This window comes from Oncorhynchus clarkii, chromosome 23 (genome assembly GCF_045791955.1).
Source record: "Oncorhynchus clarkii lewisi isolate Uvic-CL-2024 chromosome 23, UVic_Ocla_1.0, whole genome shotgun sequence".
NCBI classification, from domain to species: Eukaryota; Metazoa; Chordata; class Actinopteri; order Salmoniformes; family Salmonidae; genus Oncorhynchus; species Oncorhynchus clarkii.
Genome location: NC_092169.1, coordinates 49,021,713 through 49,036,918, shown reverse-complemented (window position 1 = coordinate 49,036,918; position 15,206 = coordinate 49,021,713). Strand labels below are relative to the sequence as shown.

At 40.8% G+C, this 15,206-nt stretch overlaps 1 protein-coding gene across 12 annotated transcripts in view; it reads left to right on the top strand.

Moving 5' to 3' along the window:
* Positions 1-15,206, top strand: part of LOC139381237 (neurexin-1a-like) — a 749,117-nt gene that overhangs the window by 37,703 nt on the left and 696,208 nt on the right. The gene's annotated exons all lie outside the window — the stretch shown is intronic.

The following is a 15,206-nucleotide window of genomic DNA, read 5'->3' as shown; positions in this document are numbered from 1 at the left end:
TGAACGTACTTTGGTGCGAAATCAATCACAGAAAAACAGCAAAGGACCTTGTGAAGATGCTGAAAGAAACAGGTACAAAAGTATCTATATCCACAGTAAAATGAGTCCTATATTGACATAACCTGAAAGGCCGTTCAGCAAGGAAGAAGCCACTGCTCCAAAACCGCCATAAAAAAGCCAGACTACGGTTTGCAACTGCACATGGGGAGAAAGATTGTACTTTTTGGAGAAATGTCCTCTGGTCTGATGAAACAGAAATAGAACTGTTTGGTCATAATGACCATCATTATATTTGGAGTAAAAAGGGGGAGGCTTGCATGCCGAAGAACACCCTCCCAACCGTAAAGCACGGGGGTGGCAGCATCATGTTGTGGGGGTGCTTTGCTGCAATAGAGAATGGTGCACTTCATAAAATAGATGTCATCATGAGGATGGGAAATGATGTGGATATATTGAAGCAACATCTCAAGACATCAGTCAGGAAGTTAGAACTTGGTCGCAGATGGGTCTTCCAAATGGACAATGACCCCAAGCATACTTCCAAAGTTGTGGCAAAATGGCTTAAGGACAACAAAGTCAAGGTATTGGAATGGCCAAATTTGTCTTCCAAATGGACAATGACCCCAAGCAAATTAAATCAAATGTATTACATCAGCTGATATCTCAAAGTGCTGTAGCGAAACCCAGCCTAAAACCCCAAACAGCAAGCAATGCAGGTGTAGAAGCATAGTGGCTAGGAAAAACTCCCTAGAAAATTCCAAAACCTAGGAAGAGACATAGAGAGAAACCAGGCAATGAGGGGTGGCCAGTCCTCTTCTGGCTGTGCCAGTTGGAGATTATAACAGAATATGGCCAAGATGTTCAAATGTTCATAAATGACCAGCATGGTCAAATAATAATAATCACAGTAGTTGTCGAGGGTGCAACAGATCAGCACCTCAGGAGTAAATGTCAGTTGGCTTTTCATAGCCGATCATTGAGAGTATCTCTACCGCTCCTGTTGTCTCTAGAGAGTTGAAAACAGCAGGTCTGGGACAGGTAGCACGTCCGCTGAACAGGTCAGGGTTCCATAGCCGCAGGCAGAACAGTTGAAACTGGAGCAGCAGGAGGGATCAGGAGACACAGGAGAGATCAGGAGACACAGGAGGGGTCAGGAGACACAAACAGGCATACTTCCTAAGTTGTGGCAAAATGGCTTAAGGACAAGAAAGTCAAGGTATTGGAGTGGCCATCACAAAGCTCCGACCTCAAGCCTATAGAAAATGTGTGGGCAGAACTGAAAATCGTGTGTGAGCAATGAGGCCTACAAACATGATTCAGTTACACCAGCTCTGTCAGGAGGAATGGGCCAAAATTCACCCAAGTTATTGTGGGAAGCTTGTGGAGGGCTACCAGAAACGTTTGATCCAAGTTAAACAACTTAAAGGCAATGCTACCAAATACTAATTGAGTGTATGTAAACTTCTGACCCACTGGGAATGTGATGAAAGAAATTAAATCTGAAATAAATAATTCCCTCTACAATTATTCTGACATTTCACATTCTTAAAATAAAGTGGTGATCCTAACTGACCTAAGACAGGGATTTTTTACTAGGATTAAATGTCAGGAATTGTGAAAAACGGAGTTTATATGTTTTTGGCTAAGGTGTATGTAAACTTCCGATTTCAACTGTGTTTCCAATAGAGCAGGTATAGATCAGTTGGACCAGGTATATATCAGGTAGACCAAGTATTCAGACCCCTTGACTTTTTCCACATTTTGTTTTTACGTTACAGCCTTATTCTAAAATTGATTAAATTGTCCCCCCCCCCCCCCCTCATCAATCTACACACAATACCTTGTAATGACAAAGCAAAAACAGGTTTTTACAAATTTTTGAAAAAAAACAAAAAACAATTTGAAATATCACATGTACATAAGTATTCAGACCCTTTACGTATTTGGGGAGTTTCTCCCGTTTCTCTCTGCAGATCCAGCTCTGTCAGGCTGGACGGAGAGCGTCGCTGCACAACTATTTTCAGGTTTCTCCAGAGATGTTCAATCAGGTTCAATTTCTCCACTGATTTGGCAATGGTAATGTGGGAGGTTCAGTGTTGAACTGTATGTGTTGACTGTATGGGAGCTGGATAGATGAAAGAGCAATGGCTTAATTTCTAACAGATTTCCACATTGCTACTGATGAATACATATGTTTATGAATGCAGTCTGTGTGTGGAAAGGTATTTTTACTTGTATTTATTATGGATCCCCATTAGCTGCTGCCATACTCATAAATACAATTAGTGATGAAGTCAATCTCTCCTCCACTTTCAGCCAGGCAGTTAACCCACTGTTCCTAGGCCGTCATTGTAAATAAGAATTTGTTCTTAACTGACTTGCCTAGTAAAATAAAGGTAAATTTGTTTTATATATATATATATATATATATATATATATATATATATATTATGAATGTATTATTAATATTAGCTCTCTGTGTATATCCAAGGGCCAGCAGTGCTGCCCTGTTCTGAACAAAGTCATTTTTTGTGGCGCTTGACCACACGACTGAACACTAGTTCAGGTGTGACAACTAGGACTCCCCATCCTAGCTACTGTTGTATCAATATGTAATGACCTTGACAGTTTACAATCCAGGGTTACTCCAAGCAGTTTAGTCACCTCAAGCTCAATATCCACATTATTTATTACAAGATGTAGTTGAGGTTTAGGGTTCGGTGAATGTTTTGTCCCAAATGATTTGTCCCAAATTCAGTGTACAGGCTAAAGAAAAGCAATATTGTTGTTGATTAAATACAGATGCTCTATGCAAGGGAAGTGGCCATGTGATTTGAAGTATTTGAAGAAGTGGAGAGGTAATGTTATGCTCCGGGTAGAGATCTGTACTGTATGCGTGTACTAGCTAGTGGTTTGACTATAATCATGGCCTCTACATGTCACTATGTCATGCAGCACATGTATAAGATGTTGTTTGCTCAGGACTAGGAGCTGGGTAGAGTGTATTGTTGTGTGGTATTAACAGAACAATGGCCGTGGTATCGCTGCTTCATCAAAGGGATTCAGGAGGTTTATTCTCCTGCCTGGATTATTAGACAGCCAGCTGCGTAGATTTGGAATGGGCAGTTTTGTGTCTGTGTGTGTGTGTGTTGAACGGGTGGGGGGTTGATGTAAATGGTATCTGTCATAACATCAACCCTAGTTTGAATTGTTGTTAGCTAAAAGGTACTGCACTAAAGGAACACCCATACGATAGTAGCCTGTGTAGATTTGTGATGGGTAGTGTCATGTCGTGTGTGATGGGGGTATTATGGTGATATCTGTCATGAACCCTAGTTTGACAAGAGGTTGTTAGATGAAAGGCACTTGGCTAAACACTCCTCGGCCTCTATTTAATTCCGTATCGCGGAGGTTCAGCGTTACAGCGTGACTGAAATTTAGAGGCAACGTTCCCGCGTTAGCCGAGACTGCATTCATGGTAACTCCCTTTACATTTATATCAAGTAATCTGTAACGCTTCAGTGATCCAGACTGAATAGAGCCCTTCATATGTCTTATTCAGCTAGTATAGTTAACATGGATGTCACGCCCTGACCTTAGAGAGCTTTTTATGTCTCTATTTTGGTTTGCCCACCCAGACCCTCCCCTATAGGTTCAGGTTTTGCGGCCGGAGTCCACACCTTTGGGGGGGGGTCTGTCACGCCCTGACCTTAGAGAGCTTTTTATGTCTCTATTTTGGTTTGGTCAGGGTGTGATTTGGGTGGGCATTCTGTTATTTTCTGTATGTTTTTGTATTTCTTTGTTTTGGCCGGGTATGATTCTCAATCAGGGACAGCTGTCTATCGTTGTCTCTGATTGGGAACCATACTTAGGTAGCTTTTCCCTGCCTATGCTTTGTTGGTAGTTATTTTCTGTTTAGTGTTTTCTGCACCTGACAGGACTGTTTCGGTTTTGTTTAGTGTTCAGTTTAAATAAAAAGCATGAACACTTACCACGCTGCGCTTTGGTCCGATTCCTCTTCTTCAGACGACACCCGTTACAATGGAATACAGTATAAAGGTCATGTTCAACAGTTTGGGTCAGAAAATGAAACTGCTGGTATGAATTAAGAATTTTCAATTTAAGTTCAGTATGGAATTGACTGAAACCATGGTTTGAACGTACAATAGCTTGGCAGTATAGAAACATGATTTGAACGTACAATAGCTTGGCAGTATAGAAACATGATTTGAACTACTGTTAGCTTTAGTCATTGTCTGGATTATCTGTCTTGGTTTGTACTTATTGTCTGTTCCTAGACATTGTCCTCGGTTGCCATAGAGATTCCTTGACCCTACTTTTCTATTTCTTTGGATGTGCAGATTAAGAGTGCATTAAACTACAGGGCTGGATGAACTCATTTTTATCAAAGTTAAATTACAGTAAAGCAGATTCCATTGGATGTGATTCTTATTTCAAAAAGTAAAGTATGTTTTAAAATGACTAAAATAAGAGGAAGGGAAACACTGGAAACATAATAATAAAACTGATAAAATCATTGGACAGATTGTGGATCGAAAACCATTTTATTAGAATGACACATTCAAAGATATCTGTTATCCTTGTTAGAATGTGACTGTATTTTGACAATCCAAAGATTGTTAAGGTGTTCCTGTGGAATTATAACTAAGACACAGCTATAGAGGTATATCAGCAAACAGACCCTGCTTTTTTACATTTCTCCTCTCATCGCTACTGTTGCCACATCACCATGCCAGTTCAATGCCTTTTGCCACCCCAGAATGCTTTTTGAATAGGCAGCGTGCTTCTCATCATCAAGCTATCCTTTTGTGAACAAAGTGCCCAATATTTCCTTACATGCCCATTCTGACAACTCAGACAGAGCTGTATATATAGCCTACACTCATTGTACGTCCTCTGAGCACAGCACAATTGAAGAAATGACAGACAAACATTTTCAACATTTCCTCTTATCATAACAAAATCACAAATCACATAATTGTGATTCTCTTCATTATTACATAATTTGCGTCCTATTTTGTTCACAAAATGCTGCTGCTCTCACATTTTGGTTTGTTGGTTGTGGTGCATGGTGTCTGATTTGGAAGGGGAGCTGATGTGCTGGTAAGTTTTTTGGTCAATAAATCGCTTGAAACCATTGAGGAGAGGTAGGATGGATACTTGTTTCATCTGATGGGCGCTAGGAGCTAGGCTGTTTGGCCTTATGTCCAACTTGCAGGTATACCTGCATGACGACACCATACTTCCAGATGAAGAAAGGACTCATTCTATAGTTATTACTTATACTGTAAAATATCTTATATTACTTATATTACGTATTTATATCACATATCTTATATATTGTTACGAATCCCTTTTGGCCCGACAGTCTAGGGGGATGGTAATGAGACACGTAACATAACTCATGTAAATTATAGTTGTGACAAAGTAAAAGTGTGAACGTAATAACCAGGACAACTGAAATCTACCGTCAAACTCAAGGTTTATTTGATAAACACACGGTAATGGGGGGAGCAGGAAAAGGGGCTGAGCTGGACCCAAGGAAAGAAACAAATATGCAATAACACCCCTAAGCTAGACTAGCCTACTTTAACAACAGCTAACTAACCAAAAATACAGTGGGTGGTCCGCCCAGTTCTAACTAGTGTTTTTAACAAAGTTTACCTACGGGTAGTGTATGCCCATGGGCGACTTGTCTTGGTTTCCCCCTTTTCCCACCAGCAAACACCATAAGCAAAAACAATACTCACAGAGATGACAAAGTGATTTGGAGGTGCTCAAACAAAAGGAGAGGTTAATTAATACACAGAGAGCGAGTGAAAAACAGAGGTCTACAAACATGGCATTTACAAAGAGATTGAGCTCCTGAAATCTACAAAGAACAGAGATCTACAAACATGGCATTTACAAAGAGATTGAGCTCTAGAGCAAACAAATGATGGGGTTTTTAAGCCATGGGGAAGGAACTGTGATAGGGTAGGAAACAGGAGGAGGTGTGTCTTCTGATTGATGAGTTGATTGTTGACTGATTGGGGAGTGATGATTTTCACCTGTGAGGGGAGACGGAGATAAAAGAAACACACACACACAGGATACTTGTATCCGTAACATATATATAATATTACTTATCTTATATGACTTATCTAATATAACTCATATACTATATTATACTATATTATACTATATACAATTATTCAATTTTCACCAAGATGGCAAAGCAGTCAGACGTCCTTTGTCCTCGTCTTGTCGTGTCCCGTATATATATATATTTACAACTTTCTTCGCATACCTTTTTAAATATATTTTTTTCTTTTCCATAAACCCAACTTCAAAACACTCTCTTGCAACCCGCCTCACCAATTTATATATAAAAAAGAAATCTGTAATCCTCCATAGAAGCTAACCAGAAGCTAGCCAGAAGCTAGCCAGAAGCTAGCCAGAAACTAACCAGATGCTAACCAGATGCTAGCCAGAAGCTAGTTAGCTTCTTTACTGGCTAATCGTTAGTATTCAGCTAACCACGGTTTGTGGTCATCAGCTATCCTTTAGCTCGAAAATCTATCGCCAGTTTTGTACGGCGCGGCTCGGACCGGAACATACCGGACCTATTTTTCTCTCCATGTCCCCGGATTTCAACCGCAAGCTCTGGACATTTATACCTGGAACTTGCAGCTAGCTAGCTGCTATCCGTGTGACTATCGGCTTACGTCGATCCCGGAGCAAACATCAATTATTCCGGAGCTAGCCAGCTGAAAAGTTCCATCAGCCACTCCTGGGCTACAATCACCTATCCAGACCCGTTTTACTGTCAACGCGGTGCCCCACCGGGCCTTTACAACTGGACTGCCGACGTTATCTGCCCGAGGGAGTTATCCAGCTGTCTCCTCCGTCGCAACGTTATCTGCGGCCCGCTAATCGTTAGCTGTCTTATTGGCTGCTATCTGAATAGATCTATAGGACCATTTTTTTTATTTTTTCTTGGGCCTCGAAAACGATATCTATTTTTTTTTGCGAATTGGATTGATCCCCTCTACCACACGGAACCCCACTAATCCTACCGACTGAAACACACGAGGTGGCTAAAAACAGACCTCCATGCAATGTTAGCCTGCTAACGATGGCCCGGCTAGCTGTCTGAATCTCCGTGGCCCCAACCAACCTCACTACTCACTGGACCCTTTTGATCTCTCGGCTAAGCATGCCTCTCCTTAATGTCAATATGCCTTGTCCATTGCTGTTCTGGTTAGTGTTTATTGGCTTATTTCACTGTAGAGCCTCTAGTCCTGCTCACAATACCTTATCCAACCTATTAGTTCCGCCACCCACACATGCGATGACATCTCCTGGTTTCAATGATATTTCTAGAGACAATATCTCTCTCATCATCACTCAGTACCTATGTTTACTTCCACTGTATTCACATCCTACCATACCTTTATCTGTACATTATACCTTGAAGCTATTTAATCGCCCCCAGAAACCTCCTTTTACTCTCGGTTCCAGACATTCTAGACGACCAATTATCATTGCTTTTAGCCGTACCCATATCCTACTCCTCCTCTTTTCCTCTGGCGATGCAGAGGTGAATCCAGGCCCTGCAGTGCCTAGCTCCACTCCCATTCCCCAGGCACTCTCTTTTGATGACTTCTGTAACCGTAATAGCTTTGGTTTCATGCATGTTAACATTAGAAGCCTCCTCCCTAAATTTGTTTTATTCACTGCTTTAGCACACTCTGCCAACCCGGATGTTCTAGCTGTGTCTGAATCCTGGCATAGGAAGACCACCAAAAATTCTTACATTTTCATCCCTAACTACAACATTTTCAGAAAAGATAGAACTGCCAAAGGGGGCGGTGTTGCAATCTACTGCAAAGATAGCCTGCAGAGTTCTGTCCTACTATCCAGGTCTGTACCCAAACCATTTGAACTTTTACTTTTAAAAATCCACCTCTCTAAAAACAAGTCTCTCACCGTTGCCACTTGCTATAGACCACCCTCTGCCCCCAGCTGTGCTCTGGACACCATATGTGAACTGATTGACCCCCCATCTATATTCAAAGCTCGTGCTGCTATGCGACCTAAACTGGAACATGCTTAACCACCCAGCCATCCTTCAATCTAAGCTTGATGCCCTCAATCTCACACAAATTACCAGGTTACCTACCAATTACCTACCAGGTACCTCCCCAAAGCCGTAAACACGGGCACGCTCATAGATATCATCCTAACCAACTTGCCCTCTAAATACACCTCTGCTGTCTTCAACCAAGATCTCAGCGATCACTGCCTCATTGCCTGCATCCGTAATTGGTCAGCGGTCAAACAACCTCCACTCATCACTGTCAAACGCTCCCTGAAACACTTCAGCGAGCAGGCCTTTCTAATCAACCTGGCCGGGGTATCCTGGAAGGATATTGATCTCATCCCGTCAGTAGAGGATGCCTGGTTATTTTTTTTAAATGCCTTCCATCTTAAATAAGCATGCCCCATTCAAGAAATTTAGAACCAGGAACAGATATACATCCCCCGTGATATGCAGCTTTTCAGGGAAACTAGAAACCAATATACACAGGCAGTTAGAAAAGCCAAGGCTAGCTTTTTCAAGCAGAAATTTGCTTCCTGCAACACTAACTCAAAAAGTTCTGGGACACTAAAGTCCATGGAGAATAAGAACACCTCCTCCCAGCTGCCCACTGCACTGAAGATAGGAAACACTGCCACCACTGATAAATCCACAATAATTGAGAATTTCAAGAAGCATTTTTCTACGGCTGGCCATGCTTTCCACCTGGCTACCCCTACCCCGGTCAACAGCACTGCCCCCCCCACAGCAACTCACCCAAGCCTTCCCCATTTATCCTTCTCCCAAATCCAGTCAGCTGATGTTCTGAAATAGCTGCAAAATCAGGGCCCCTACAAATCAGCTGGGCTAGACAATCTGGACCCTTTCTTTATAAAATGAAAATAAAAAATATATATAAAATCTGCTGAAATTGTTGCCACCCCTATTACTAGCCTGTTCAACCTCTCTTTCGTGTCGTCTGAGATTCCCAAAGATTGGAAAGCAGCTGCGGTCATCCCCCTCTTCAAAGGGGGGGACACTCTTGACCCAAACTGCTACAGACCTATATCTATCCTACCCTGCGTTTCTAAGGTCTTCGAAAGCCAAGTCAACAAACAGATTACCGACCATTTCGAATCTCACCATACCCTCTCTGCTATGCAATCTGGTTTCGGAGCTGGTCATGGGTGCACCTCAGCCACGCTCAAGGTCATAAACGAAATCTTAACCGCCATCGATGAGAAACATTACTGTGCAGCCGTATTCATTGATCTGGCCAAGGCTTTCGACTCTGTCAATCACCACATCCTCATATGCAGATTCGACAGCCTTGGTTTCTCAAATGATTGCCTCGCCTGGTTCACCAACTACTTCTCTGGTAGAGTTCAGTGTGTCAAATCGGAGGGTCTGTTGTCCGGACCTCTGGCAGTCTCTATGGGGGTCCCACAGGGTTCAATTCTTGGACCGACTCTCTTCTCTGTATACATCAATGATGTCGCTCTTGCTGCTGGTGAGTCTCTGATCCACCTATACGCAAACGACACCATTCTGTATACTTCTGGCCCTTCTATGGACACTGTGTTTATAACCCTCCAGGCCAGCTTCAATGCCATACAAGTCTCCTTCCGTGGCCTCCAATTGCTCTTAAATACAAGTAAAACTAAATGCATGCTCTTCAACCGATCGCTGCCTGTCCAACATCACTACTCTGGACGCTCTGACAACTATAAATACCTAGGTGTCTGGTTAGACTGTAAACTCTCCTTGCAGACCCACATCAAACATCTCCAATCCAAAGTTAAATCTAGAATTGGCTTCCTATTTCACAACAAAGCATCCTTCACTCATGCTGCCAAACATACCCTTGTAAAACTGACCATCCTACCAATCCTTGACTTTGGCGATGTCATTTACAAAATAGCCTCCAATACCCTACTCAACAAATTGGATGCAGTCTATCACAGTGCCATCCGTTTTGTCACCAAAGACCCATATACTACCCACCATTGCGACCTGTACGCTCTCGTTGGCTGGCCCTAGCTTCATACTCGTCGCCAAACCCACTGGCTCCATGTCATCTACAAGACCCTGCTAGGTAAAGTCCCCCCTTATCTCAGCTCGCTGGTCACCATAGCATCACCCACCTGTAGCTCGCGTTCCAGCAGGTATATCTCTCTGGTCACCCCCAAAACCAATTCTTTCTTTGGCCGCCTCTCCTTTCAGTTCTTTGCTGCCAATGACTGGAACGAACTACAAAAATCTCTGAAACTGGAAACACTTATCTCCCTCACCAGCTTTAAGCACCAGCTGTCAGAGCAGCTCACAGATTACTGCACCTGTACATAGCCCATCTATAATTTAGCCCAAACAACTACCTCTTTCCCTACTGTATTTATTTATTTTGCTCCTTTGCACCCAATTATTTTTATTTCTACTTTGCACATTCTTCCACTGCAAATCTACCATTCCAGTGTTTTACTTGCTATATTGTATTTACTTTGCCACCATGGACTTTTTTTTGCCTTTACCCTTATCTCACCTTATTTGCTCACATCGTATATAGTCTTGCTTCTACTGTATTATTGACTGTATATTTGTTTTACTCCATGTGTAACTCTGTGTTGTTGTATGTGTCGAACTGCTTTGCTTTATCTTGGCCAGGTTGCAATTGTAAATGAGAACTTGTTCTCAACTTGCCTACCTGGTGAAATAAATAAATATCTTATTTTACTTATATCTAATATTATATTTTATATTACTTATATCTTATATATTATATTGCTTATATCTTAAATATTATACTACTTATAAAAACTATGCAAAAAAAGAAACGTCCTTTTTCAGGACCCTGTCTTTCACAGATCATTCGTAAAAATCCAAATAACTTCACAGATCTTCCTTGTAAAGGGTTTAATCACTAAACACTGTTTCCCATCCTTTTTCAATAAAGATTGAACAATTAATGAACACGCACCTGTGGAACAGTCGTTAAGACACTAACAGCTTACAGACGGTAGGCAATTTAGGTCACAGTTATGAAAACTTAGGACACAAAAGAGGCCTTTCTTCTAACTCTGAAATACACCAAAAGAAAGATGCCCAGGGTTCCTGCTCATCTGCGTGAATGTGCCTTAGGCATGCTGCAAGGAGGCATGAGGACTGCAGATGTGGCCAGGTCAATAAATTGCAATGTCCATACTGTGAGACGCCTAAGACAGCGCTACAGGGAGACAGCTGACCGTCATCGCAGTGGCAGACCATGTGTAACACCTGCACAGGATCGGTACATACGAACATCACACCTGCGGGACAGGTACAGGATGGAAACAACAACTGCCTGAGTTACACCATGAACGCACAATCCCTCCATCAGTGCTCAGACTGAAGCCTGTACACCGAGGCCTGTACTCTGGAGCGGGATCGATTTGAATCTGGAGGGCCTGTCATGGTCTGGGGCGGTGTGTCACAGCATCATCGGACTGAGCTTGTTGTCTTTGCAGGCAATCTCAACACTGTGCGTTACAGGGAAGACATCCTCCTCCCTCATGTGGGACCCTTCCTGTAGGCTCATCCTGACATGACCCTCCAGCACGACAATGCCACCAGCCATACTGCTCGTTCTGTGCTTGATTTCCTGCAAGACAGGAATGTCAGTGTTCTGCCATGGCCAGCGAAGAGCCCGGATCTCAATCCCATTGAGCACGTCTGGGACCTGTTGGATCAGAGGGTGAGGGCTACGGCCATTCCCCCCAGAAATGAATGGGAACTTGTAGGTTCCTTGGTGGAAGAGTGGGGTAACATCTCATAGCAAGAACTGGCAAATCTGGTGCAGTCCATGAGGAGGAGATGCACTGCAGTACTTAATGCAGCTGGTGGCCACACCAGATACTGACTGTTACTTTGACCCCCCCCCCTTTGTTCAGGGACACATTATTACATTTCTGTTGGTCACATGTCTGTGGAACTTGTTCAGTTCTTGTCTCAGTTGTTGAATCTTGTTATGTTCATACAAATATTTACACATGTTAAGTTTGCTGAAAATAAACGCAGTTGACAGTGAGAGGTAGTTTATTTTTTTATTATATGACTTCTATCTTAAATCTTATATTACTCACATTACAAAATATCTTATATCTTAAATTACCTATATCTTATATTACTTTGGGCTCCCGAGTGGAACAGTGGTCTAAGGCACTGCAGCTCAGTGCAAGAGGTGTCATTGCAGTCCCTGGTTCGAATCTAGTCTGCATTACATCTGGTTGTGATTTAGAGTACTATAGGGCGGCGCACAATTGGCCCAGCGTTGCCGAGTTAAATAAAAAAACATATCTTATATTATATTTGATCTGATATTTCATATTACTTATATGTTAAATCATATATTACTTATATTTTATATCTTATATTACTTATATCTTATATTACCTATATGTTAAATCTTATATTACTTATATCTTATAAGATATAAGTAATATAAGATATAAGTAATATAAGATATAAGTAATATATTACCTATATGTTGAATCTTATATTACTTATATCTTATATTACTTATATCTTATATTACTTATATCTTATATTACCTATATGTTGAATCTTATATTACTTATATCTTATATTACTTTTTTATTTTTTGTATCTTACATTACGTAAATGTTAAATCTTATATTACTTATATGTTATATTACTGATATCTTATATTACTTACAGTATATCTTATATTACTTACATATTATATATTAGATGTATATTTTTTGGATAAAAACATAAAACCATATCTTATATTACTTATATCTTACATCACTTATATACTTCTAAAGCTGTAGAAAGCTGTAACAATTTTTTCAGAATGGCACAAATTCCCCGATATCAGGGTACTCATGTCAACATGTTTGCTTTCAGATTCTACATTATTGATCTAATCTTAAAACTTTGCATTCTAATAACAAATGTCTCCTTCAAATTCATGTCTGGTTAAAACATATTACAGATGTAATGTAAAATGGACTTAAATGTAATGTAAAAGGAATTAAATGTAATGTAAATGGGCTTAAATGTAATGTAAATTGACTTAAATGTATTGTAAATGGCCACCCCTGGTGTTAAAATCAATAGTATTCACCTTTTGTAAATGTTGTATTTATCGATATTTCTACAAAGTCAACCTTCTGAATTGATTTGTTATACATCAGTTCTCTCTAACAGGCATTAGTTGTCTCTAACAGGGATTAGTTATCTCTAACAGGCAGTAGTTATCTCTAACAGGCATTAGTTGTCTCTAACAGGCATTAGTTGTCTCTAACAGGCATTAGTTATCTCTAACAGGCATTAGTTGTCTCTAACAGGCAGTAGTTATCTCTAACAGGCAGTAGTTATCTCTAACAGGCAGTAGTTATTTCTAACAGGCATTAGTTATCTCTAACAGGCAATAGTTATCTCTAACAGGCATTAGTTATCTCTAACAGGCAGTAGTTATCTCTAACAGGCAGTAGTTATCTCTAACAGGCAATAGTTATCTCTAACAGGCATTAGTTATCTCTAACAGGCAGTAGTTATCTCTAACAGGCAGTAGTTATCTCTAACAGGCAGTAGTTATCTCTAACAGGCAGTAGTTATCTCTAACAGGCAGTAGTTATCTCTAACAGGCAGTAGTTATCTCTAACAGGCATTAGTTGTCTCTAACAGGCAGTAGTTATCTCTAACAGGCAGTAGTTTCCCTTATTTACTCATTTAAAATTCTAACACTTACATGCAGTGTTGATGAGAAATGTTGACTGACATGTTGTTCTGTTTTAGGTGGCTCATGTGATTCTATATCCTCTCTGTTCAATATGTATTGCATGTTTTATTCTAACACATACTTTATCCAAATGTAATGCTATATTGTAACACATACTTTCTGAAATATATTTCCCATCATTTTGGCACAGACCTGACAACTTTTTTGGTCTTGTTACTGTTTTTAGACCACACATGAATGGGTATGTTCCTTATTCCTTATCACCATGTCAACAATCTCACTTTCACTGCGGGGTGATTCTCCCCTCAAGGACCTAATCTCTGCTCACTACTGATTATTTATGAGTTATTAGAACATGAGGTCACTTAAATGATGTTAAAGTCCAGACCTGATGCCACTCAACCCTCTCTCTGCCCCTTTATAAGTCCAGACACACACTCCCTCTCTTTCAGCAGTCCCCACCATAAACAGTTACTGCACATCTGGCAAAAATGTATTATTGCATTTGCCAATTTTCAGTTTATGCCTTTAAAATAAATAAAGACTGATATTCCAAAATATATATATATAGCATTCTCTTCTGACGAACACCACATCATATCTCCCCATTTCACTGTCACTGAATACTGCATGTCCCCTATTCAAAACCACTTCACACCTTATTTTATATCATTTTGTAGCTTTCGCCAATACATTTGCTAACTCATATTGTTTTCTCCCACTTGAATGTAATCCTGTAACCAATAATTTGTTACAGTAGACAGGCTAGTAAATGGGATTGAAAGAGTACATGCACAGTTGGCACTGTGCTAACAAACTAACAACAGACACGCTAACAACAAGCTAGCAGACAAACTTACAACAAGCTACTGTAGCAGACTAGCTAACAACAGCTAGCAGACAAGCTAACAACAAGCTAGCTGACACACTAACAACAAGCTAGCAGACAAGCTAACAACAAAGCAAACATAAAGCCATCCAGATGGGGCATAGTAATCCACTCAAGGTCTAAACAAGCTTATAGTTTTTACAAATTTAGCTGTGTCTTGTATCCCAGGTAGGCATATGATCAAATACTTATGATGTCATATATCCCAAAACAGGATCCAGAGATGAAGACAGACCCACTTTTATAGCCGATAAGTAGCTTACAAAGAGTGTAATTTATATAGTTGAACAGACATTGAACAAACAAAGTCCTCTGCAGCATTGAAACCCCGCCAGTTAGTAGGGCTTCTGAATCACCGAGACCTCCCCTCTGCAGGGGTTGTCGATGAAGTACAAAGTAGGGCACTTTGCATGTGATGTGTGTTGCCTTGCATGGTTACGACATGCAACGGCCCTGTACCAGTCTGCATGCTGCTTAACGAATGTCTTCCTTTT